Source organism: Bufo bufo, chromosome 5 (assembly GCF_905171765.1).
Source record: "Bufo bufo chromosome 5, aBufBuf1.1, whole genome shotgun sequence".
Taxonomy (NCBI): Eukaryota; Metazoa; Chordata; class Amphibia; order Anura; family Bufonidae; genus Bufo; species Bufo bufo.
In genome coordinates this window covers 165,486,404-165,513,736 of record NC_053393.1, presented here as the reverse complement: position 1 = coordinate 165,513,736, position 27,333 = coordinate 165,486,404, and the positions used below count along the sequence as shown (strand labels likewise).

At 47.0% G+C, this 27,333-nt stretch overlaps 1 long non-coding RNA gene across 1 annotated transcript; it reads left to right on the top strand.

Annotated features, from left to right (window-relative positions):
- Positions 1 to 518: 518 nt before the first annotated feature.
- Positions 519 to 19,373, top strand: LOC121001449. The gene is made up of 3 exons (XR_005779062.1): positions 519 to 677; positions 12,521 to 12,524; positions 19,363 to 19,373. It is a non-coding gene; the product is annotated as an uncharacterized LOC121001449 (long non-coding RNA).
- The last annotated feature ends 7,960 nt before the right edge of the window (positions 19,374 to 27,333 follow it).

Genomic DNA, 27,333 nt, shown 5'->3' with positions numbered 1-27,333 from the left:
GTGTCTGCGCAGTATATTGGTCAGCTTTCTGTGCAGTATATGGGTGGCTATCTACGCAGTATATTGAAGTTGTCTGCGCAATATATTGGGGGATGGATGTGCAGCATATTTGGGGGGGGGGGCAGTGCATTATATTTGTGGGCTGTGCGTTAGATGTGGAGCTGTGCAGCACGTGTGGCCTGTGTGTTAGATGTGTACAACCCTAGTTTAACAAAAAATAAAAATAAATTCCCTAGATCTCCTATGCCATGGCATGTTTTTTGCTACGAAACTGCAGCCATCTCGTCACTCGGAGAAGGATGAGAAGCTGCCCCCCAGCCCGAGGGACTGCCCCACATCTGCCACCAAATCCGTCGCTCACTGGATTCAGTAATCTCCGTCTCTGTGTCTCCCAAAGTCTGTGTCTCTGTCTGCTGTATATATGTGGACCGCCAGTCTGCACGCACTGCGTCTGTTCTGCCATTTACTCTAACCATTTTAATTTATTTTTTTTGTGTCACAACTCTGACCAGCATGTTCTCCTATGGAACACGAAGTACCCGAAGTGGAATGAAGAAGCCCATGTTTGAGGCCCGCGCTCTGGCTGGAGCATTGAAGGGGCATCTGACACGTGACAAGCTGCTCCTGTTTGCACAGCTACTTCAACATTGTGTACTGTGATCACCGTGAGTTCAGAGGTCGGCAACCATAGGCCGTCCACATGCTGTGAATTACATCTCCCATCATGCTGGCAAAGCATTATGGGAGGTGTACTCCAAAACATCTGGAATACCAAATGCGTATGAATGAAAAGTATGGCGTGTGTGTGAATGGTCAGTAACAAGGGTTGAAGCCTTGACGTGGCGTTACTGCTCACATGTGTATCCATGTGCCAATTCAACCAATGTGAGTGACTGTAATACTGATGAGGTAACCATAAATACTGTGACAATGGAGAATTAAATGACCGTATCTCCTACACACCACTTACACTGTGACCGTATCTCCTACACACTGCTTACACCGTGACAGTATCACCTACACACTGCTTACACTGTGACCGTATCTCCTACACACTGCTTACACCGTGACCGTATCTCCTACACACTGCTTACACCGTGACCGTATCTCCTACACACTGCTTACACTGTGACCGTATCTCCTACACACTGCTTACACTGTGACCGTATCTCCTACACACTGCTTACACCGTGACCGTATCTCCTACACACTGCTTACACTGTGACCGTATCTCCTACACACTGCTTACACCGTGACCGTATCTCCTACACACTGCTTACACTGTGACCGTATCTCCTACACACTGCTTACACTGTGACCGTATCTACTAAACACTGCTTACACTGTGACCGTATCTACTAAACACTGCATATAAAATGCCTAAATGGAAATGTACGAAAGCCATTCCGAGGATCCGCAATGCAGATCATTTTGTCACGTTCGTTTCCATTTTTGCCTCCGTTCAGCTGATCCTTTCTTGATTGAGTAGGATTACAATCTGTCACCCCACTTCATGTATTCAGATCCCCAGGGTTGTCATTTGCTTTGAATCATGTAAATGCTCGGTTGCTAATCTCTAGGGGGCCGTCTTCTTGAAATTTCAATTATGTCCGGTTTCAGCTCTGATCACGGACCACACCTTTTGGACTCTTGTACACGACTATATGCACTAAAACATGTATAGTGTTAGTTAACGGGCCATATTGATCGTGCGTGCCGGAGTACATGGCATCATGATGTTCATGTTGTGCCTCACAATGGGCTATTGTCCCGCACTCATATGATCTATTAGTGCTAAACAATAGTCCCACCGGAAGCTCGACTTGCACAGCATCATTGTCATCTATGATTGTGTGTACTCCTGTTGGCACGATCAATGCCACTACGGGACATATGGCCCTCTTGTAGGGAATACAGTCGTGTGAAAGAGGCCTTAAAATGGGTTTTCTCATCTCAGACAATAGGGGCATATCGCTTGGATATGCCCCCATTGTCTTATAGGTGCTGTTCCCCGCACCTATATTGAGAACTGATAAAAAAAAAAAAAAAATGTACCTTCTATTTAAGAAATGTAAAAAGAAATGTAATTTAAGGGACTGTCTGAAACAGCAGAGCGTTTGGCTCCCCTGTTTCAGACAGCCAACTTATGGTGTAATGTAGACGTAGCATCGGACATGGATGGTGTTTTTAAAGGTCAATTTTTTTTTTTTTTTTCATACAGAACTAAAAGCAGCGCTCTGGAGACTGAACAACCTCCTGATGCGGAAAATGAATGGATCGCCAACGCCAGCCCTACTGTCCCTCATGCATCTGCTTGGGAGAATCCGGGTCCCCTACTGGATCTCTCTGCTCAACAGAGGCTCTTAGGTTGACATCCAAATTTAAGAGCCCTGCTGAGCATGCAGAGATCCGGTGTGCCAAAGCAAAATGATTATGTGGCCCGTGTAGAGGTTGTTTCCAACACTGTAGAAGGTTTGGATGAACATTAGAAGGAGTTTATTGCTGACTTGATTCGCTGCTGGGAGGGGGCAGAGTCGGCGATCCAATGCAGCCCTAACTACCATTATGGGGTAAGCATAATCAATTTGATGGACTCAATGACGCCCGAGCAGTTGCATGAGTTTAATATCATGCTAGAGAATGTGTCACAGACATTGGCCACCACCCCCACAACCCCATCCCACACCAGTGACCATTACTGACAACCTTCCCATTCCCAGCCCCCGAGCATGTGTTCCCTTCTGTCTCTTATTCTACTTCTCCGTCCCACTATTTTCCCCCCACTCTACACATGCTCGGGTACCCTCCTCCTCAGACCCTTATACAACCCACAATTTCAACCTGCATGCTTTCCTGTGGACTGTATTTTTAGCTCAAAGAATAAAGAGCACAGGGGGGCTACCATTGCCAGCTCCAGACCACCTACCCGACAGTCCAACTCCCCTCAAAATTTACATATTTTTTTTATAGTATGTATATATAATATATATATTTTTTTATATGGATAGATTTTAATTTATACAAAAATAAAAAATTTATAGTTAACTACAATGTATTTGTGTTTTCATTGGCCGGTACAGGGTAACAGTAACCTTTGGCACTAAAGCTGCGGTGACATTAAAACTACCATAGGGTCACTACTGTGCGTTTATTAAAAAGCCCTTGGTATTTTTTCTTTTAAAACAGCATTATTGTCAAAGGTGGCTGAACCATGAACAATACCATCAATAATGAGCTATCTTTTGGCTCTTTATTGATCGTATACCCTATGATTGGCACATGAACAGCAAATGCTTGTTCGTTGTTCAATCTTGCCCCTTTTCATATGAGCCCTTGTGGGAGTCACGGTCCATCAGCATCAGGAATTCATTAACAAATGGTAATTTTACAGTTTGATTAATGATTTCCCTATGACGCTATGACATAACTAGTGTGATTACCACAATGGGACTAACTGCTGTTAAAGGGGTATTCCAATCAATGGTGGCATATCGCTTGGATATGCAACCATTGTCTGATAGGTGTGGGTACCACCGATGGGACACGCACCTATATTGAGAACGGAGCAGGTAGCGTTGTGGCTGGAGGACACCAGATTTAATGGGGTCTGTCGACCACTGTTTGCTAATCCACAACTCTCACATAGAAAAGAATGGAGGGCGGCAGAGCATGCGCATTGCGCCATACTCCAATTTTAGGGATCAGTTCTCAATATAGGTGCAGGGAACAGCACCTACAAGACAATGGGGGCATATCCAAGCGATATGCCCCTATTGTCTGAGATGAGAAAACCCATTTTAAGGCCTCTTTCACACGACTGTATTCACTACAAGAGGGCCATATGTCCTGTAGTGGCATTGATCGTGCCAACAGGAGTACACACAATCATAGATGACAATGATGCTGTGCAAGTCGAGCTTCCAGTGGGACTATTGTTTAGCACTAATAGATCATATAAAGTGCGGGACAATAGCCCATTGTGAGGCACAACATGAACAACATCATGATGCCATGTACTCCTGTACGCACGATCAATATGGCCCGTTAACTAACACTATACATGTTTTAGTGCATATAGTCGTGTACAAGAGTCCAAAAGGTGTGGTCCGTGATCAGAGCTGAAACCGGACATAATTGAAATTTCAAGAAGACGGCCCCCGAGAGATTAGCAACCGAGCATTTACATGATTCAAAGCAAATGACAACCCTGGGGATCTGAATACATGAAGTGGGGTGACAGATTGTAATCCTACTCAATCAAGAAAGGATCAGCTAAGCGGAGGCAAAAATGGAAACGAACGTGACAAAATGATCCGCATTACGGATCCTCGGAATGGCTTTCGTACATTTCCATTTAGGCATTTTATATGCAGTGTTTAGTAGATACGGTCACAGTGTAAGCAGTGTTTAGTAGATACGGTCACAGTGTAAGCAGTGTTTAGTAGATACGGTCACGGTGTAAGCGGTGTGTAGGAGACACAGAGGCGGAGATTGCTGAGCTCAGTCTGGTGCTAGCAGCTGCAGTGATCAGACGTGCCTGTGTGAAGCTCCTGCATCCCAGCTTGTGCTCCAGGGTGATTCACCAGCTTTTCCCCTGTAGAGCCACCTGTCTTCCAGGGAGTTTTTCCAGCTACTCCCAGTCCAGACCCTGCCTCTCCCTAGGGAGTTGGTGGGGTCTTGGACCATGGTGTCCAAGACGAGGACCCCTGCTCTCCGGTCAGGGTCGGGGGGGAGCAGGGGGTCCAGGCAACCGGCCCTGAGCGGAAGTGGGGTCAAGAAACCTGACAGCCAGGTCCCTCATGAAGACACAAGAAGGAAAGGTGAAGTCCCTGCGGAGGCTATGGAGGTGTCGTCCCAGGTAGGTTGGGGGTCCCGGTGGGAGGGAGATTTCACCGCCACCTACAGCTCCCGGGTAGCAGCCAACCTACAGAAGTATAAGGAGCTGGGGCGACACCTCAAAGCTCTGAGAAATGAGCTCAAGCTTGAAAGGATAAAAGCAAATAATACCTCCAGCAGGAAGAGACTCCCTATTGCGGAGAGGATCAGGGACCTAAAGGCAGTAATTGAAGCTGCCGTGGTGGAAAAGCAGAAGCTGCTTAATGAAAGCGGTCCTTTCAGAGAAAAGCTGGAAAATGAGGACCGCTTCATGGAAATGGAGAGGAAAGGGGAGCAGTGTGGTGAGGGCAGTGATAGTGAGGCAGATACCCCAAAACCCAGTGAGGTAACTGGGTCCAGGGTGACAGCCCAGCCTGAGCCTGCCCCTGCACCCCCTGATTTCCGGGAGCCGCTGCAGAGCCTGGAGTGCAGAAGTGGGATCCCAGCTGAGCAAGTTGGATTGCCGCCATCTGACGACAGCGCCTCCTATGCGAGCGACTTCAGCGAGGAAGAGAGCGGGAACGGTGGGGGTCTTATGGAACAGATCCGGCTGCTGGAATCCCCTATGGAGTTTAAGGATTTTGCCTTTGGCGACGAATTGTTGAAAGACAGAGAAGGGAAGAAAAAAAACAAAAAAAGCAAAAAGAACAAAGAACAAAAATTTGAAGTTCGCTATGTATATGTTCCTGTGGCTCCCTCTGTGCGGGCTGAAAAGTCCGTGCAGGGTGAGCCGCAGGTGTGTCCTCTGGGTCCCGCTGTCATGGCGGGGTCAGGTGCTGGAAAGACGGCGCAGGACGCCGGTCTTGCCGGCAATAGAGGAGGCGGGGCTAGCTGCGGTGCTGGCCAGTTGGGAGCCCCCGGCGCTGTGGGCTGCTCTCCTGTGGGAGGGGGGAGTGGCTTGGCGCTGGGGTCCGCTCCCATGGAAAAAGTGTCCCCGTCCGCTGCCTCGGTGAGCGCTTGTGGCGTGGAGCTGAGGCGGTACGGCGGCGACGCTGCTCCTCCCACACATGGGCGGAGCCTAAAGGTCCTGGAGATGGAGACGAGAGACGGTGCGGTGAGCGCGGCTGGGGGCGTGCCTGGGGATGCTCCCTTGTCTGGGGGCGGAGCTGGGTGTGTGTCCGGGGACGCGCCCAAGCAGCAGCGCACAGTGGCGGCGGGAGTGGCGGCAGCAGGAGAAGCGGGGACTGGTGTGGCTGGGAGCAGTGGTTCTACAGCGCACCAGTTCCCCATTAAAATTAAAATAAAAAAGGTGAAGAATGTTAAGAGGGCCAAAAAGGCTAAGAGGTTAAAAGCGGGGTTTGTATCCCCCAGTGCAGTGGCCGAATACATAAAGACCGGGTTTATTGCTGGGGCCTCTGCCTCCTCCTCCGGCGCTGAATCAAGCGCTGGAAAGGGGGAGGTAGTGGTAACCGGCGCCCAAGTATTGAGGGAGGCCGGCAGCGATAACATAGATGTGAATACGAATGCTGTAATGAATGTCTCTGCTGGCCCAGCGGTTTGTTCGCGGGAGGCGGCTCCTGGAAAAGGGGTTGCTCCTAGCGGACAAACATGTGATGGGTCTCTGGCCGCTGGGGCTGGGGGGGCTATGGAGGTGGGGGTCGGTGGGACACCGGTGGCTGGAGTAGCTGCTGGTGCGCCTGTTAGACCGGCCGGTGCCTCCGTGGCCTCTCGGGCTTCTGGGGTCAGTGGCCAAAAGAGTGTGCGGGAGTGTGTTGGGGCTGCGGGCCCGGTCTCTGGTGGTGGGGTGGATGCGGGGGGGCGATCGGCCGCTGAGAAAGCGGCTGCGGGCCCCCGTGCGGCCCCTCCGGGGGGACGGGGTGCAGTGTCTGCGTTAGGCATGGTGGGGGAGGGGGGGGCCGGCTCGGCTGCCCCTCCCGCGTCCGTGGCGCCTGGCAGAAGTTATGCCAGTGTGGCTGCGGCCGTGGGGGGGGAGGGGCTGTCCTCGTTGGCTTCCTCGCTCTCACAGTCCGGTGATGGTGACTTGCAGCGGCGACTGCTGGAGGCCCTCAAAAAAGGGGAGAGCTCCATCACTGTAGAGGGAAAGAAGGTTGATCTGTCGTTCTGGTTCAACAGACATGGCGTGAGGGCTTTCCGAGAGCAGAATGGGGGCGAGACCGCCTGGTCGTCACCTACAACCGGCCCTGGGGTCAGACGGAATGTGGTCTGTCTCTAGTGGAGTAGCGATGAAGCTTGCCCTACAAGAAAGAGGGTGGCGGAGCTCCTGCTTGGGATGGGTTTCAAGGCGACCGACATCTTTGCCTTGATCCATCCGTACGGCTCCAAGGAGTTCGACGTCAGCTTTGTCCGGCCGGAGGGGCTGGAGCTCTTCTGGTCCGGGTATGAGCTGGCGAAGAACACGCCGGACTGGCGCGGTTTCCTTGCAAAAGCAATAACCCGTCAGAGTGAGGTCAAGAGAGTGACCGTTTTGACCCGTAACGAGTCGCTCTCTTGTGTTGACATCATGACCTGGCTGGGCAGGTATGGAGAGATCCAGGGGGTTCCATCCAAGAACCTGGACGAGTTTGGCATTTGGTCGGGCGCCTGGACGTTTAACATCAAACTCAAGCGTCTGGGGAGTACGGTTTCCCACATTCCATCATCTGCCTTTATCGGCCGTGACAGGATTTTGGTTTTCTACAGGGGGCAGCCTAAGCTCTGTCACAAGTGCGGCAGCCCCTCACACTTCAGCGCCAGCTGCCAAGTGCAGAAGTGCGCGCTGTGTGGGGGGACCGGTCATCTAGCCGCATCTTGTGGGGAGATTAGATGCAACCTGTGCGGTGAACTCGGTCACCCTTTCAGTCGTTGTCCTCTCTCTCTGAGGTCAATGCGGCCCGAGCTCACGCAGGAGCGGGCCGGGAGGTCCCTTCGGCTGAGGCGGGTGCTGGCGGAGACGGCAGAGTTCAGGGGTCGGTGAAGAACAAAGATGGTCCGTCCCGGCAGAGGCGGAGGGAGAGGCGCCAGGCGGAGAGGGAGCGGGAGGAACCCCGTCCTGGGGTGATGCCTGCCCCTTCCCAAGCGGCTGCCCCTCCTGCATCGGAGACCCTAGGGGACAGGGAGCTGAATGAGGAGAACGAAAGACTGGAGCGTGCCGAGGGGACTCTGTCCTCGCACTATGAAAGCGCCGCAGAGGATAGCGGGACGGAGTCCAAAATAATTAGACGGAAACGCCGTACTAAGAAAAGACCCGGCTCGACCAAAGTAGCCAGGGAGGGCCTAACCGACTCCCCTCTGGAGCTCTCCAACCGGTTTCTCACCTTGGATGAGACCTCCGCCTCCTCTTCTTCTGGGGAGGAGGTCGAAGGTGGGAGACCGGGGGCGAAGGAGGGAAGGCCTTCGGGAGGCCCCGCGCCCCCCTCTGGTGGGGATGTAAGGTCCTCAGGAGGGGTGGCAAAACCGGGCCCTGAGACCGAGGAAGCCGGGGGTGGTGCGCGGGGGGAGGCGGTGGTGACAAATGAGATGGACACCACCGTCTCCCTCAAGAGGGGTCGTGCCGCCTTAGAAGACAGCCCCGGGAGAGGGAGGGTTGGGAAGAAGGCCGTCTAACTCGATCACTCTGTATGGCGGCACCCGCTCTGCTGACGCTGGCGACCATTAATGTCGCCAGCATTAAGTCGGATGCGGCTCGTTTCGCGGCCTTTGATTTTCTCAGCCGAATTGGGGCTGACGTTTTGTTTTTGCAAGAGACCAGGCTGCCAGATTTGGCGGCGATTCACGAAGCCAGGAGGGAGTGGAGATCAGGGCCCTCCTACTGGTCTCTTGCGGCCGAGCCGTATAGCGGAGTGGCGGTCCTTTTTACCGCACCGGTAGAAAGCCGACGAGTGATCGAGTTGGAAATGGGGAGGTGTTTGATCCTGGATGTCCTCATGAAGGGACAAGAACTGCGCCTAATTAACATCTATGGGCCCCAGACCAAACGGGACAGGAAAAGTCTCTTTATGAGGATCAAGCCTTTTCTTTTTACGAGTCGGCAAGTGGTCTTTGGAGGGGATTTCAACACGATCACGAGGTCCCAGGATAGGGGAGGCGCCAGAGACCGGCTGGCTTACGATAGCATCTCTTTAAATAGCATAGCTAGCGAGGCTCGCCTGGTGGATGTCCACATCAGGCATACCCCAGGCCACGGGGGTTTCACTTATTATAGAGGAAGTCAGACTAGGTCTAGAATAGACAGGTTTTATTTAAAGGAGGAGGCTATTTTCTCGCCCTTAAGGGTCGTAGAGGTAGAATTCTCCGATCACTGTCTGATTATGTTTTCTTTGAATATTTCAGAGTCCCCCCAAATGGGAAGAGGTTACTGGAAGCTGAATTCGGGAGTCCTGGAGGAAGCGGAGGTGAGACAATCCTTTGAGGACTTCCTTCAGAGTCAGGTAACTTTGCTGGATCTCTGTGATACTAAGTCAGAGTGGTGGGAGATATTCAAAGATCGGGCGGCAAAGTTCTTCCGCCAGCTCTCGAGCCTCAGGTCCCTGGACAGGTACCGCCTGTATCAGGGTCTGAGGAGGAAACTCGAGCGTCTGGTCTCGACTGAAGGTAGCCGCGAGGATATCTCCAGGGTGAAATCTTTGCTCAGGGGGTGCCAGTACGATAGGCACACATCTTTGGTTTTTGAGAGGGACTTCGGGAAGTACCGCTCGCCCGACCCTTACAGAAACTGCAAGATGTCAGTGAGTAGTAAGTTGGTGACGGGACTGGCCGATAGTACGGGATCTCTGAACCGGTCCAGATCGGGGATCCTGGAAGTCGTCAGATCCTTCTACTCGCGCCTCTTGGGAAAGAAGGATCTGGATCGGGACAAGATGTCGGCTTTCCTGGCTGACATCGCCCCTGAGTCGGGAGCTCACCTCTCTTTTGACGTTTTGGTGGAAGAGATCAGGAAGGAGGAAGTAATCCTGGCGGTGGAAGGGTTAGCTCTGAAGAAGTCGCCGGGCCCGGATGGCTTAACATCCGAGTTTTATAAGGCCTTTAAGGACTCTTTATGTCCCCTTTTGACTGAGGTATTCAATGAGTGTCTATCCTCGGGCACTCTGCCGAAGTCAATGAGGAGGTCAGCCCTGATCCTTCTGTCAAAGGGTAAAGATCCGAGCCGTATCGAGAACTGGCGTCCCATAGCACTTCTCAATACGGACAGAAAGATTCTGGCCAAGATACTGTTCAATCGGTTGGTGAAATTTGCACCCCAGCTCCTTTCGGTGGCCCAGCATTGCTCGGTTCCAGGCCGCAGTACTCTCAGTGCTGTGCTCGGTGTCCGAGAGGCAGTGGAGCGGAGTAGAGCGGGTCACTGGAAGGGGTACATGCTGTCCTTAGATCAGGCAAAGGCGTTCGATCGGGTGAACCACGAGTACCTCTGGTCGGTCCTTCTGAAGTACGGCCTGCCGGGGGGGTTTGTTGATTGGTTAAAGATCTTGTACGCGGGGGCGGAGAGTTTCCCGCTTGTGAACGGTTGGTCTGGCTGCTCTTTCGAGGTTGAGTCTGGCGTTCGTCAGGGTAGTCCTTTGAGCCCGCTTTTATACGTGTTCGCGATCGATCCCTTTCTTAAGAGGATCGATCGTGGTCCGTTGGCGGGAGTCGGGATGGATCCGGCAGCGCCGGAAGCCGCTCTGAGGGCAGTAGCGTACGCCGACGACGTCACCGTTTTCGTGTCCTCGAGAGGGGAGGCGGAGTACGTGATGTCTGAGGTGGACAGCTACTCGGAGGCATCCGGGTCCATGATCAATCGGGATAAGTGCGAGAGTCTCTGGCTGGGAGGGGGTGATCCAGTTTTCGATCTCCCGGACACCCTTCCGGGGCCCCAGTCGTCGGCAAAAGTTCTAGGCATCCATTTCGGCCACGGGGATTATCCCACCCAAAATTGGGACGACAGGCTCAAGATCGCCGCTCAGAAGGTCGGCCAGTGGAAGGGTTGGTCTTTGACCCTCAGGGAAAGGGTGAATCTGATCAAGACTTACCTTCTCCCTTTGCTTATCTATTTGGGTAGCGTGTGTATCTTGCCAGAGCCTCTCTGGACTCGGGTTTATAGCCTGTTCTTCCAGCTTTTATGGGGGAATAGGCTGAACCTGATCAAGAGAGAGGTGACTTATCGCACGAGGAGACTAGGGGGGTTATCTATGGTCAACCCCGTGGTGTTTCTCGTGAACACCTTTGTTAAGATCAATTTGGCAAACCTCTGGATGGAGAGGGCTCCTCCGTGGATAGTCTCCTGCAGGGGGTGGTTTCGGCCTTTCTTCCAGGAATGGGAGACAGGAGGGCGAGTGAAGGACTTGCGTACGCCTCACGGATATCTTCCGGCTTATGTCACCCCGATTCTGAAGGTGATCCGCCGGTGGGGTTTGGAGGTGAGGGAAATCAGGACCCTGTCAAGGAGATCCCTTGACGAGAGGGTCTTGTTGTCCCACTTTCAGAAGCCCCTGGCCCTCAAGGATTGCCCAAGCCGGGATCTAGACAAGGGGTTACAGTTGCTAAATTCTGCAAGGATCCCCTTGAAGTTTTGGGACTTGGCTTGGCGCTGCTTTCACGGGAGGCTGTATGTAAGGGACAACCTGAAGTACAGGAACTCTGAGGAAAGGGGTTGTCCCCGGGAGGAGTGCGGCTCCATACTAGAAAGTATGGAGCACTTCCTGCTTCATTGTCCTTTTAATACAGAGGTGTATGAACGGGTGGGAGCTTCCATTGGCTGGCCCAGGCTAGCCAGCCTCTCCTATGCGGAGTGGGCCTACGGAGTGTTCAGAGACCTGGGAAGGAGGGACCCGTGCACAAGTTTTTTAGTTAGCATAGTGGTTAGGTTCTACACGTGGAACGCACGGTGTTTAGTTTCTACGCAGCAGAAAGTCCTCCCGGTGGACGAGGTTTGTAGGAACATCTTGGGTGGCCTGGTGAAGGTGCGTTCTCTTGAGTATGAGAGACTGGGTACCAGTAGGGCCTCTCTCCTCTGGAGAGGCTTTGCTTTTGATGTACCGTAAGTCTAGTCGTACTGTTCCTGGTGGTGGGCTGACGCTTCCACACTAGATTTTTGTTTTGTAGTAAGTTGAGGTTTTTGAAAAAGGCTTGCAAAGACCGAACTTGGGCCTTCGGGAGTTTGTTATGTAGTTATGTGAGTTATGTTTGCTAGAGGAGGGAAAGTTGGGATTAGTTAGGTTGGGTGGGTGAGGAAGGGGGGGATAATTTTTATGTGTCCTTTTGTGTTTTGAGTGGGGAGGCCTGCATCTAGCCCTGGACTATGCGGACATGGGAGGACATGGGGCGAGGGGCTAGATGTGGGTGGTGAAGGAAGGGCTGGCCTTGGACTATGCGGACATGATAGAGACATGAGGCGAAGGTCAGCCCTGGGTGTCGGGTGATGGGTAAAAGGATAGTGTGAGTAGGGATAGAATAGGTTAGGTTGGTGATTTTTCTATAAACAGGTGACGGGAGAAAAAAGAAAAAAAAAAAGAAAACAAAAATATATAAATAATTATGTATGTATTTGGCAAAGTCGCCTTGTTGTTTTTTTTTTTGGGAAAGGTCGCCTTTATTTATTTAGTTATATTGACTTATTTATGTTTATGTTTGATATTTTCTGTTCATTATATACTTTTCTGTTTATGACGATTAGTCCTATTTTTGTTTGGGTTTTACAGCCGGGCGGCCAGGTAAGTTTTATAGTTATAAGGTTAGTTGTTAAGTTTGATATGTTGTTGGGGCATGAATGTGAGTGTGAGTGTGGATGTGTGTGGCTGGGCCAGTAATAACATTGTTTTATGAGAATTGTTTTATTTGAAATTGTTTGTTTTATTTTGTAAAGTTTTGTACTTTTATAATAAAAAGAGTAGCAGTGTGTAGGAGATACGGTCACAGTGTAAGCAGTGTGTAGGAGATACGGTCACAGTGTAAGCAGTGTGTAGGAGATACGGTCGTTTAATTCTCTATCGTCACAATATTTATAGTTACCTCATCAGTATTAGGCCTCCTGCACACGGCCGTTTTTTTTCCCGTTTTCTGGCCGTTTTTTGCGTTCCGTATACGGAATCATTCATTTCAATGGTTCCGCAAAATAAAACGGAATGTACTCCGTATGCATTCCGTTTCCGTATTTCCGTTTTTTCCGTTCCGTTTTAACATAGAACATGTCCTATTATTGCCCGCAAATCACGGTCTGTGGTTACATTCAAGTCAATGGGTCCGCAAAAAAAACGGAACACATACGGAAATGCATCCGTATGTCTTCCGTTTCCGTTCCGTTTTTTGCTGAACCATCTATTGAAAATGTTATGCCCAGCCCAATTTTATCTATGTAATTACTGTATACTGTATATGCCATACGGAAAAACGGAACGGAAAAACGGAACAAAAATGGAAACACAATGGAAACAAAAAACGGAACAACGGATCCGTGAAAAACGGACCGCAAAACACTGAAAAAGCCATTCGGTTGTGTGCAATAGGCCTTACAGTCACTCACATTGGTTGAATTGGCACATGGATACACATGTGAGCAGTAACGCCACGTCAAGGCTTCAACCCTTGTTACTGACCATTCACACACACACCATACTTTTCATTCATACGCATTTGGTATTCCAGATGTTTTGGACTACACCTCTCATTATGCTTTGCTAGCATGATGGGAGATGTAATTCACAGCATGTGGACGGCCTATGGTTGCCGACCTCTGAACTCGCGGTGCTCACAGTACACAATGCTGAAGTAGCTGTGCAAACAGGAGCAGCTTGTCAGGTGTCAGATGCCCCTTCAATGCTCCAGCCAGGGCGCGGGCCTCAAACATGGGCTTCTTCATTCCACTTCAGGTACTTCGTGTTCCATAGGAGAACATGCTGGTCAGCATGGTTAGAGTAAATGGCAGAACAGACGCAGTGCATGCAGACGGACGTTCCACATATATACAGCAGACAGACACACAGACTGTGGGAGACACAGAGACGGAGATTACTGAATTCAGTGAGCAATGGATTTGGTGGCAGATGTGGGGCAGTCCCTCGGGCTGGGGGGCAGCTTCTCATCCTTCTCCAAGTGACGAGATGGCTGCAGTTTCGTAGCAAAAAACATGCCATGGCATAGGAGATCTAGGGAATTTATTTTTATTCTTTGTTAAACTAGGGTTGTACACATCTACCACACAGGCCACACGTGCTGCACAGCTCCACATCTAACGCACAGCCCACAAATATAATGCACTGCCCCCCCCCCAAATATGCTGCACATCCATCCCCCAATATATTGCGCAGACAACTTCAATATACTGCGTAGATAGCCACCCATATACTGCACAGAAAGCAGACCAATATACTGCGCAGACACACACAATATACTGCGTAGATAACCCCCATATACTGCGTAGATAGCCCCCCATATACTGCGTAGATAGCCCCCCAATAAACTGCGCAGACACCAAAAATATACTGCGTAGACCCCACAACTTCAATATACTGGGCGGACACCATCCAATATACTGTGCAGACCTCCATATACAATGTGCAGACACCCCCCCTATATACCGCGCAGACAGACCCCCTATATACTGCACAGACAGACCCCCCTATATACTGCGCAGACAGACCCCCCTATATACTGCGCAGACAGACCCCCCATATACTGCGCAGACAGACCCCCCCATATACTGCGCAGACAGACCCCCTAATATACTGTGCAGACAGACCCCCCCATATACTGCGCAGACAGACCCCCCCATATACTGCGCAGACAGACCCCCCCAAATACTGCGCAGACAGACCCCCCCATATACTGCACAGACAGACCCCCTAAATAATAGAACCTATACACTGCGTGCAGAATTATTAGGCAAATGAGTATTTTGACCACATCATCCTCTTTATGCATGTTGTCTTACTCCAAGCTGTATAGGCTCGAAAGCCTACTACCAATTAAGCATATTAGGTGATGTGCATCTCTGTAATGAGAAGGGGTGTGGTCTAATGACATCAACACCCTATATCAAGTGTGCATAATTATTAGGCAAATTCCTTTCCTTTGGCAAAATGGGTCAAAAGAAGGACTTGACAGGCTCAGAAAAGTCAAAAATAGTGAGATATCTTGCAGAGGGATGCAACACTCTTAAAATTGCAAAGCTTCTGAAGCGTGATCATCGAACAATCAAGCGTTTCATTCAAAATAGTCAACAGGGTCGCAAGAAGCGTGTGGAAAAACCAAGGCGCAAAATAACTGCCCATGAACTGAGAAAAGTCAAGCGTGCAGCTGCCAAGATGCCACTTGCCACCAGTTTGGCCATATTTCAGAGCTGCAACATCACTGGAGTGCCCAAAAGCACAAGGTGTGCAATACTCAGAGACATGGCCAAGGTAAGAAAGGCTGAAAGACGACCACCACTGAACAAGACACACAAGCTGAAACGTCAAGACTGGGCCAAGAAATATCTCAAGACTGATTTTTCTAAGGTTTTATGGACTGATGAAATGAGAGTGAGTCTTGATGGGCCAGATGGATGGGCCCGTGGCTGGATTGGTAAAGGGCAGAGAGCTCCAGTCCGACTCAGACGCCAGCAAGGTGGAAGTGGAGTACTGGTTTGGGCTGGTATCATCAAAGATGAGCTTGTGGGGCCTTTTCGGGTTGAGGATGGAGTCAAGCTCAACTCCCAGTCCTACTGCCAGTTTCTGGAAGACACCTTCTTCAAGCAGTGGTACAGGAAGAAGTCTGCATCCTTCAAGAAAAACATGATTTTCATGCAGGACAATGCTCCATCACACGCGTCCAAGTACTCCACAGCGTGGCTGGCAAGAAAGGGTATTAAAGAAGAAAATCTAATGACATGGCCTCCTTGTTCACCTGATCTGAACCCCATTGAGAACCTGTGGTCCATCATCAAATGTGAGATTTACAAGGAGGGAAAACAGTACACCTCTCTGAACAGTGTCTGGGAGGCTGTGGTTGCTGCTGCACGCAATGTTGATGGTGAACAGATCAAAACACTGACAGAATCCATGGATGGCAGGCTTTTGAGTGTCCTTGCAAAGAAAGGTTGCTATATTGGTCACTGATTTGTTTTTGTTTTTGAATGTCAGAAATGTATATTTGTGAATGTTGAGATGTTATATTGGTTTCACTGGTAAAAATAAATAATTGAAATGGGTATATATTTGTTTTTTGTTAAGTTGCCTAATAATTATGCACAGTAATAGTCACCTGCACACACAGATATCCCCCTAAAATAGCTAAAACTAAAAACAAGCTAAAAACTACTTCCAAAAATATTCAGCTTTGATATTAATGAGTTTTATGGGTTCATTGAGAACATGGTTGTTGTTCAATAATAAAATTAATCCTCAAAAATACAACTTGCCTAATAATTCTGCACTCCCTGTATATAAGAGAACAATCAATCAAGAACCAATATGAGAATAGCTCCTGCAAAGGGTTAAAAGCGCTTTTGAAATGGATATTTATACTACCCTCGGCGCTTGCGCACTGGGACGTAATTTTTCCCTACCCCCACACTGCGCAGGCGCATATATCGGGTGGATTTTCATGAGTTAACCACGCTTGCGCACTGGGCCGTAATATTTCCCTACCTCGGCTCCCCGACGCATGCGCAGTGTCCCGGTGTGCTGCTAAAATCGGCAGAGATTTTCCCTATACTGCCCTTTTGCGCATGCGCAGATGGTCAAACCTAAGGCACGCCCCCATACGTCATCTCCGATGCGACAGGAAGTCAGGAGGTAGGGAAATCTCACGAGGTAGGGTAATGTAACGCTACACCGGTGTTCAGAGAAAAAACCTTACCTTGAAAAAAAACTTACCCCACGTGACTTCCGGGGGTGTGCGCCTCCGCGCTTGCGCAGTACAACGGGCGACCAGGAACTTAGTGAACTCATGATACAGTGCGCGCCGATTCCTGGGTGCGCGCGAGAATACTGCGCGTGCACCCAGCCGCGCATGCGCTGTCAGGGTTAAGGAGATTTCACAGTCTTTCGACATGCAAAACATCTCCTTACCCTGACACTGCGCACGCGCGGATTTTCCACACTACACAGCGCTCATTAGATTGCTGGCTTCTAGCAGGGGGCGTGGTTGCAGCATATTGGGGGGCAATGATTAAAACAGGTGGGGTGTGCAGCATTTTGGGGGACAAGGGGCAATGATTAATACAGGTGGGGTGTGCAGCATTTTGGGGGACAATGCTTCAAAGGGGGATGCAGCATATTTGGGGGGCATTGTGTACTCCACCAGGTGTGTGCAGCATATTGGGAGGGCATTTCTCCATCCAGGCGGTGTGCGCAGTACTTTGGGGGGCATTGCTTCATCCAGATGGTGTGTTCAGCTTTTTGGGGGGCATTTCTCCATCCAGGCGGTGTGTGCAGCATATTGGGGGGCATTGCTTCATCCAGATGGTGTGTGCAGCATATTGGGGGGCATTTCTCCATCCAGGCGGTGTGTGCAGCATATTGGGGGGCATTGCTTCATCCAGATGGTGTGTGCAGCATATTGGGGGGCATTTCTCCATCCAGGCGGTGTGTGCAGCATATTGAGGGGCATTTCTCCATCCAGGCGGTGTGTGCAGCATATTGAGGGGCATTTCTCCATCCAGGCGGCGTGTGCAACATATTGGGGGGCATTTCTCTATCCAGGCGGTGTGTGCAGTACTTTGGGGGGCTTTGCTTCATCCAGGCGGTGTATGCAGTATTTTGGGGGGCATTGCTTCATCCAGATGGTGTGTGCAGCATATTGGGGGGCATTGCTTTATCCAGATGGTGTGCGCAGCATATTGGGGGGCATTTCTCCATCCAGGCGGTGTGTGCAGCATATTGGGGGGCATTGCTTCATCCAGATGGTGTGCGCAGCATATTGGGGGGCATTTCTCCATCCAGGCGGTGTGCGCAGCATATTGGGGGGGGCATTGCTTCATCCAGATGGTGTGTGCAGCATATTGGGGGGCATTTCTCCATCCAGGCGGTGTGTGCAGCATATTGAGGGGCATTTCTCCATCCAGGCGGTGTGTGCAGCATATTGAGGGGCATTTCTACATCCAGGCGGTGTGTGCAGCATATTGGGGGGCATTTCTCTATCCAGGCGGTGTGTGCAGTACTTTGGGGGGCTTTGCTTCATCCAGGCGGTGTATGCAGTATTTTGGGGGGCATTGCTTCATCCAGATGGTGTGTGCAGCATTTTGGGGGACATTTCTCCATCCAGGCGGTGTGTGCAGCATATTGGGGGGCAATGATTAATACAGGTGGGGTGTGCAGCATATTGGGGCATTGTTTAACCCATATGGAAGAGAAATATATTTTGAATATATTTAGTAAATAAATTTATGTTTGACATATATGTACAATATATTGTGTCACTCAAATATATTTTAAGATATTTAAAAAATGTAAATGAAAATATATTTTTAACATTCAGCTGTAAAGAAAAGCTGTATGGTATCAGGAAGGTATCTTTATAATATAATGATCTCTCTCTTTGGGTGGTCCACACTTTGGAATCACTAGAAGAAGTTTCTGTCAGGTCTGCAGCCTGGTATGAATCGGCTAAGTGGAAGTTTACTATAGAATGGCCGTTTGCTCTTCTTTTTAACCACCTCAGCCCCCCTAGCTTAAACCCCCTTAATGACCAGACCACTTTTTACAATTCTGCACTACACTACTTTCACGGTTTATTGCTCCGTCATACAACTTACCACCCAAATTAATTTTACCTCCTTTTCTTCTCACTAAAAGAGCTTTCATTTGGTGGTATTTCATTGTTGCTGACATTTTTACTTTTTTTTTATATAAATTAAAAAATGACAGATTTTTTTGCAAAAAAATTACATTTTTCACTTTCTGTTGTAAAATTTTCTGTTGTAAAACTGTTAAGCCCCTCCTCCACAGCTATACCCTTAGCCTGGAGAGAGAGACTGCCATTTTTTTTTTGCTTAGTGTCCAAGGAGGCAAGACACACCCTGCTCTGCAGGGCTGTTTTCTCCTTGTTTAAATTTTGTTAAAATTTTGATTTTTACTTTTTTCTTTTCTTTTTGTTCCAGACCATCAGGGACAACAGAGACGCACTAGACCTCTCTGCTTCTCCCGGGGTTGAGCTGCGCCAGTGCCGGTCACCGCACTGCTGCCTCCCCCACAGAAAACAAGGTGGACCAGGGCAGCCCAGCTCCCCTGCATCCCAATAACAGGTGAACCTAGTCTGGAGGTTCCAATTGAGGATCCAACCGGACGTGATTCAAAAAAGAAGGAACACTGTAAAGGCGCCACTCCCATAGATGTGGAGAAATTAGATGTGGTGGTTAGTACCCCCTTAAGCCGGAGGATAATATATGGTGATGAAAGATGTAGAATACTCTCCAAAGGGGAGATTCCTGATGATGAGAGCTGGAGTACTCACTTCACAGGGGGGGTAGTCACAGGATAAAGCTCAAGACACCTGTGGCCAACTGCCCCCCTAGCCGGGATCTCATGTAGAATGATTTCAATTGATGGCAGCCAACGACAAGGCTTCTGATCAATGTAGTTTATTACAGTAAAATAGCCCAACGCGTTTCGGAGGTATTATAGTCCTCCTTCTTCAGGGGTATTAAGAGAACAAAAAAGGTTTTCTCAGACATACAATATGGTTAAATCAACTAGATACACAGAGGTGCACACAATAGAGTATATGGAAAATGTATGAAGATATATAAAAATATAGAAATATATAAATAGCATAAAAAAATACATAGTCATGAATAGAATATGGACATAATAAATAAATACACATTCACATGTCTCTAACAAAAAACCTTGTGATGTATAAAGAAAAAACACTTGTGATATACAGAAGAGGGTTAGACTGTTATATCTTCCACTTGCAAATAGTGCTACATCGTATTTACTCAATGAAACATTAAGGACAGGTTTGAGTTCCATTATGCAATACACTAAAAAATCATTTACCTTCAGGGGTCTTTTCACAAGGGTCTCCACTGCTTCAAAAAAGGACTTGTTCCTTTTTGGTGCGCTTCCCCTTTAATGGATACTTAAATAGCACATGGAGATGGCGTGCAGGATGAGTATGGCCCAAACCGGAAGTTCAAGTCCCTCCCAGCTTGAACCCAGCTAGTTGCTACAGTCGGCAAACGGATGTCACAATTGACTAGCCCCAGATATATAAGTTAAATACATATTCATCGCCATATATGTTGGCGTGAAACTATAATAATATACCCTAAACTAGCCGGATTGCCGTGCGCTCCAGTGTGGAACGCACCGCGACTTCCGGTGAGCAGCCCACATGTCAACCTCCTGTGCGTTCCACAGTGGAACGCACAGCATTTTCAAGGGAGCGTCCCGCGCATCACTTCCTGTGCGTTCCACAGTGGAACGCACAGCAGCCTCCGATGGGGATCGCGGCTCTCATATGTGTTCCAGTGTGGGACTTTTGCCTCAGATATCAAGATAGTTGTATATATAGGTAGTTTCCTTCTATTTTATGTTAGAAAGGGGGTGGGGTAAGTCTCCTAATGTATAGTGAAAAATAAGAATATAAAACTGAAAGATTCGATTTTCTGATGGTATATAATGATTATAGTTGGTAGGGATTAGTATAAATTAGTCCATCTAGATATATAAATATATATATAGAGATAAAATATATAAAAATAAAATCCTAAATAAAAGGTGTAGGGATGAAATATAATCAGTAATAAGATAAAAGGACTGTTAATATATTTCAATTAAAATTATATTACACTAGAATGAACCAATGGATTATTAGTATACTTAAATTATGTTTAGATTATACTAAAAATATATATAATAGATCAATATATTCCTATAATGTGTTAGAATAATATGACTGAATGGATTCATAGGGTTTTAGTTGCTTATTCAAAGTGGTATTGATAAATTCCTTAGTACTATGTTATGTTATTTCGTTATTCTATTAAAAATTAAAAATTGACATATTCAAGGCACTCATTGAGACCGAATGGTGTTAAAGTGTTCAGGTGAAATATCCAGTACATTTCTTTTTTACACAGTGTCTGGAAACAGTGGGTAACCTGTTCGATTGGAGTCACCCGTAGGCTTATAGGGTTGCTATCGTGTACTTTAGCAAAGTGTCTGGACACGCTATGGGTGAGCACTTTTCTCGTGATGTTGGAACGGTGTTCATTCATTCTTTCACGAAGGGTTTGTGTGGTACGGCCCACGTAATAGAGTGAACAGGAGCATTGCAGAAGGTAAACGACATTCATCGTGCTGCAGTCCATATGTTGTTTAAATGTGTAAATTTCGCCGTTTGAGGGATTTCTTATATTCTGAATATCATGTGTAATCATGAGGCAACATTTACACCTACTACCTTTACACTTAAATACACCTAGTGTGCCCTTAGATGTTTTTGAGGGGTGGTCTAATTTCGGGCAGGAGGGGGCTAATAGATTTTTCAAGGTTTTGGCTCTACGGAATGTAAGGATGGGTGTAGGGGCAATGCCTTTGTTCAAGAGTGGGTCTTTTAGTAATATTGACCAATTTTTTCTTAAAATTTCTCGGATCAAGTTATGTTGGGAACTATATCTGGTGACCAGGTTTAGACGGCGGGTAGAGCCAGGGTCCTGTTTCCCAAGTACAGACTTGTCTGCCTTTGGTTGTAGACTCTCTTGTTGGGTGGTTTTCGAGATTCTTTTTATGGAATTTTCTAATAGTTTTTTCGGGTAACCTTTGTCCCTAAATCTCTTCTTGAGAAACCCTATTTGACTCTTCACCGTATTATCCTCAGAGCAATTTCTCCTTATCCTTTTCAGTTGGCTGAATGGGATGTTTCTAATCCACTTTGTATGGTGACAGCTTGAGTATTCTAAATAACTGTTAGCGTCAACCGCCTTAAAATGAGTTTGTGTGACAATTTTCTTATCTTCTATGGTGAGTTTAAGATCCAAAAAGATGATCGATGTAGTATTATACTCCAAAGTAAAGGACAGATTCCAATCATTTAGGTTGAGTTTTTCAATAAAATTACATAGTTCCAAACTATCACCCTGCCAAATAAAAATAATATCATCTATAAATCTACGGTAAAATTTAATATTCGGGTGGGATAAAAGACCAAATTTCTCTTCAAACTTACCCATAAATAAATTAGCGTAAGACGGGGCAAATTTTGTGCCCATTGCCGTACCTTGGGTTTGCAGATAAAAATTGTTATTAAAAGTGAAGTAATTGTATTTTAAAATAAATTCCATGGCCCTACCAATAAAATCCCTCTGATTATCTGGCATCTGGGTATCCTGGGATAACGTGTGAATTGTAGCAGCGATACCTAGTTCATGTTTAATATTGGTGTAGAGGGCTGACACGTCCAATGTAACCCAAATAAAGTCATTTTCCCAACACAAGCTTTCAAGTGAGGTAATCAAGTGGGCTGTGTCCCTAATATAAGAAGGCAGCTTAGTGACATATTTCTGCAGATAATTGTCCACATATGCCGATAGGTTTGCTGTAAGGCCCCCAACCCCTGATATGATTGGCCTACCTGGGGGGTTGGTTAGGGATTTATGTATCTTTGGCAGAAAATAGAAGCGTGGAGTTGAGGGGTGTGCTGTTTGGAGGAAGTTTTTCAATTTCTTATCAATTAGTCCCCCTTCGTATCCTATTAGAACTAGATCATAGAGTGATTTTTTGAAACCTCGGGTAGGGTCCTCTGACAGGGGCTTATAAAAGTTTTTATCCGAAAGAATCCTCATGGATTCCGCAATGTAGTATTCTGTATCTAGAATCACGATCCCCCCTCCCTTGTCTGCACTTTTTATAACAATTTCCTTATTCCTCATTAAGGTTTTGATGGCAAGTTTCTCTTTATGTTTCAAATTTTCCTTTAACTTGTACCCTAGTCCCTTGTCGGTGTTATCTGTTTTTGGTTTGGCTATAGCCTCTTTGAGGTCCCTCATTGTTACATCATAGAAGTATTCAATGTAGGGGCCTTTGCTATCTAGTGGATAAAAGGTGGATTTCCCTCTGAGGTCACAGGGAATGGGTGCCTGGATGGATGTGTCGATCAAAGCAGGGGTCGGGTTGGATATACCCTTGGGTTCTAGGGATTTGCCCGCAAAATGTCTCTGTAGTGTTAGCTTCCTGATAAATTGGTTCAGGTCAACGAACACCTCAAAGAGGTCTGATTGGTCCGTGGGGCAGAATGAAAGTCCCTTGCTCAAAAGTAATATCTCATTGGAGTCTAGATTATACTTGGAGAGATTGAATATTCCCTTTGATCTCTCTAGTGCAGTAGGTGATGTTATTTCAGGATTTTCTTTGGTTTTAATTTTTTCTTTGCGGGACTGTCTGCGTTTTCCACCTCTTCTCCCTCTCTGCCGGAAATTTGTCTTTTGCGGGATCGGTTTAGTGGAGGAAAAAATTTGGTGATTTTGGTAAGGTGGATCTGGGTTTGGGGTTGACTCATTGGTGTCAGGTACGGGCTCACAGATAGAGTGGTGGTCCAGTTTTTTTCGTATCGGGGGTGTCATGTTTTTGGTTGGTTTGGCTGTTGGCGAAATTCGCTCTAAAAAACTATTATCTACTATTGAGGATGGTAGTTTTAGGAAGTGGTCTGGACTACTAGTCGATACTGAGTGGGTAGAGAGGCCTAAAATGGATGTTCCTGGTTCGGGACTATCAATAGGCACTGAATGTGTAGAGATGTCTAGAATTGATACGACTGATGTTGGAGATGTGTGATCAGCTGATACCCTCAATTGTTCCGTAGTTGTTTCAGTAAAGGATCCTTCCATGTCAGCACGGCAGCTGCCTATTGGTGTATGATATATAGAGGTATTGCAATGATTGAAAGGTCTAGCTTCTTCAGAGTTACATCTATTGTCCGTTATTGTCAGCGACGCCGAAGGTAATTTAGGGGTGTCAAGTGGGGTGGGTTTGTTATTTTTATTGTTTATATTATTATTATTTGCCCGGTTGGATCCTCAATTGGAACCTCCAGACTAGGTTCACCTGTTATTGGTATTTGTCAAATGGGAATGAAATCTTTTTTCATATCCCTATAACACTTGTGCTGCCTTCCCCGAATAGTTATTCAACAGGCACGTAGTTTGTGGTGCTTTTTTATCTCATCCTATAGGATATTCTATACTTCTTTTGTCTACATCTACATCTCCTCCATCCCTCTGGCGCCTTTTCCCCAGGACCTCCAGTCCTGGTGGGACCACTCAACCTCTTTTTTCTTTTCTCTTTGCATTCCATGGATCAACGGGGGAACTATCCCCCCAAGACCAGAGGACGGATGGCTGACTCAGGGTGGAGTTACATTGAAGACGATATTCCAAACCTTTTTATCAGATTGAAACGTGAACTAGAACAATTACTTACCGAGTTCAACCACCATTATCCCACAAAAACCGCAGAAGGCTCATGGGCCTCAACCCATTCTACAATGGAGGTAGGAGACCTTGTGGATCCGGATGACAATATCATCGAATTGACGAAAGACTTCATCCATAATGAAATAGATTGGTTCTTTCTTTCTATCTACTTGCTATTTGACATTATACCAAGAGGTCTGCGATTGCCTCTAAAGCCAACTTTTTCCAATGACCCGTCTTTTGAAAACCAATGGCTTGGTATCAGCGATCGCTGCTCTAGGGACTATATGAGGACTCTCATAACCAAAAGAAAACAAATGTGCCTTCATCTTGCGGGTAAACTGAAGAGTTATGTAAATAGGGATAAAGGTTCCATAGACCCCCACTCCCCGTTACTACAGAAAAGGGAACTATTTAGAACCTTTGAATATAGGGAAGTTAGAACCAAATGCTCAAAACTCTATAGGGACCTTTCCGACTATAGAGACCAGAAGGTTAGGGCATGGGAGAGGAAAAGAACAAATATCCACTCTAGAACAGGTCCTCCTCCTTTAGTAAGTAGACCCCATCATAACACCCTCAAAGCGGTCCCCCCCCCTCCAGTCGAAACAGCACGCCATCCAACTGGGATTGACAATGTAACTATTACTAATAAGGAATCATATACATATGCAGAATCGGTTATTTTAGGTAGAACCATCTACAACAGCAGTAGATACGGGTTTGACAATCGGAAAACTAGATCGAACCAGGTTGCCACACAGGAATCCAATCCCAGGAGACCTGTACCCTTAATGTCCAAACCCATTGCCAGGCCATCGAGTAATACACCCCCATTCCTTTCAGGGTCCCATCAAATGGCTCTGATGGCAACCCAAAGACCGTGCTCTGTCCAGGGTAGGACACTAAGGCGGGCAAATAATAATAATATAAACAATAAAAATAACAAACCCACCCCACTTGACACCCCTAAATTACCTTCGGCGTCGCTGACAATAACGGACAATAGATGTAACTCTGAAGAAGCTAGACCTTTCAATCATTGCAATACCTCTATATATCATACACCAATAGGCAGCTGCCGTGCTGACATGGAAGGATCCTTTACTGAAACAACTACGGAACAATTGAGGGTATCAGCTGATCACACATCTCCAACATCAGTCGTATCAATTCTAGACATCTCTACACATTCAGTGCCTATTGATAGTCCCGAACCAGGAACATCCATTTTAGGCCTCTCTACCCACTCAGTATCGACTAGTAGTCCAGACCACTTCCTAAAACTACCATCCTCAATAGTAGATAATAGTTTTTTAGAGCGAATTTCGCCAACAGCCAAACCAACCAAAAACATGACACCCCCGATACGAAAAAACTGGACCACCACTCTATCTGTGAGCCCGTACCTGACACCAATGAGTCAACCCCAAACCCAGATCCACCTTACCAAAATCACCAAATTTTTTCCTCCACTAAACCGATCCCGCAAAAGACAAATTTCCGGCAGAGAGGGAGAAGAGGTGGAAAACGCAGACAGTCCCGCAAAGAAAAAATTAAAACCAAAGAAAATCCTGAAATAACATCACCTACTGCACTAGAGAGATCAAAGGGAATATTCAATCTCTCCAAGTATAATCTAGACTCCAATGAGATATTACTTTTGAGCAAGGGACTTTCATTCTGCCCCACGGACCAATCAGACCTCTTTGAGGTGTTCGTTGACCTGAACCAATTTATCAGGAAGCTAACACTACAGAGACATTTTGCGGGCAAATCCCTAGAACCCAAGGGTATATCCAACCCGACCCCTGCTTTGATCGACACATCCATCCAGGCACCCATTCCCTGTGACCTCAGAGGGAAATCCACCTTTTATCCACTAGATAGCAAAGGCCCCTACATTGAATACTTCTATGATGTAACAATGAGGGACCTCAAAGAGGCTATAGCCAAACCAAAAACAGATAACACCGACAAGGGACTAGGGTACAAGTTAAAGGAAAATTTGAAACATAAAGAGAAACTTGCCATCAAAACCTTAATGAGGAATAAGGAAATTGTTATAAAAAGTGCAGACAAGGGAGGGGGGATCGTGATTCTAGATACAGAATACTACATTGCGGAATCCATGAGGATTCTTTCGGATAAAAACTTTTATAAGCCCCTGTCAGAGGACCCTACCCGAGGTTTCAAAAAATCACTCTATGATCTAGTTCTAATAGGATACGAAGGGGGACTAATTGATAAGAAATTGAAAAACTTCCTCCAAACAGCACACCCCTCAACTCCACGCTTCTATTTTCTGCCAAAGATACATAAATCCCTAACCAACCCCCCAGGTAGGCCAATCATATCAGGGGTTGGGGGCCTTACAGCAAACCTATCGGCATATGTGGACAATTATCTGCAGAAATATGTCACTAAGCTGCCTTCTTATATTAGGGACACAGCCCACTTGATTACCTCACTTGAAAGCTTGTGTTGGGAAAATGACTTTATTTGGGTTACATTGGACGTGTCAGCCCTCTACACCAATATTAAACATGAACTAGGTATCGCTGCTACAATTCACACGTTATCCCAGGATACCCAGATGCCAGATAATCAGAGGGATTTTATTGGTAGGGCCATGGAATTTATTTTAAAATACAATTACTTCACTTTTAATAACAATTTTTATCTGCAAACCCAAGGTACGGCAATGGGCACAAAATTTGCCCCGTCTTACGCTAATTTATTTATGGGTAAGTTTGAAGAGAAATTTGGTCTTTTATCCCACCCGAATATTAAATTTTACCGTAGATTTATAGATGATATTATTTTTATTTGGCAGGGTGATAGTTTGGAACTATGTAATTTTATTGAAAAACTCAACCTACATGATTGGAATCTGTCCTTTACTTTGGAGTATAATACTACATCGATCATCTTTTTGGATCTTAAACTCACCATAGAAGATAAGAAAATTGTCACACAAACTCATTTTAAGGCGGTTGACGCTAACAGTTATTTAGAATACTCAAGCTGTCACCATACAAAGTGGATTAGAAACATCCCATTCAGCCAACTGAAAAGGATAAGGAGAAATTGCTCTGAGGATAATACGGTGAAGAGTCAAATAGGGTTTCTCAAGAAGAGATTTAGGGACA